Below are 676 nucleotides of genomic sequence, written 5' to 3'. Positions count from 1 at the left end.
GAAGAAAACGAGAGAATGAGAGTAAGAGTGAGAGGAAACTAAATAAAATCCAGATAATGACTTATATAAATATTTAATAATAGAGGTAATAAGATATTCTTGCTAGTGCTCACGTGTTAATGAGATGTATATATGCATTTGTTAAATACTATTTGTTCGTGAGATGCTAAACCAGTAGTCCTGAAGCCAAAGATGTTAATTTATTCGTTAAATTAATTGTTGTATTTTCATAATAAAACAAAAGTGTTGAACTAATGCCTTTGTTTGATATGTGCCTTTAACATTTTAATATGTGTTCACTCCTCGAAGAAATTTTTGAAAATCTAATGCGCTATGATGATAGTGAAAGTACTAAAGATTACTAATTAGAGTCGAGTTTATGGAACTTAATCACTGAAGGAAAAGAAAAAATGAAAGAATTATAAAGAATTATGACTATTTAAAAAAAAAAATCTGAACTACCCGACGCAATCTAAAATCCAATACCACACTGACGGCAACACTCGATTACTACACAAATACAAAGGCAATAAAAGATTTAAATTTTAAAAATCTTTTTTAAGAAAGAAATGCGCATAAACATTTCAAAGTTAGAACAAGATTTACGAGTCTTGGGAAATTTGATTAAAACCACACAAAAACCCAAAAAACATTTACACCACCCCCAACCATTTCC

The sequence above is a fragment of the Penaeus monodon genome, chromosome 15, assembly GCF_015228065.2.
Source record: "Penaeus monodon isolate SGIC_2016 chromosome 15, NSTDA_Pmon_1, whole genome shotgun sequence".
Classification (NCBI taxonomy): Eukaryota; Metazoa; Arthropoda; class Malacostraca; order Decapoda; family Penaeidae; genus Penaeus; species Penaeus monodon.
This window is presented reverse-complemented; position numbering follows the sequence as displayed.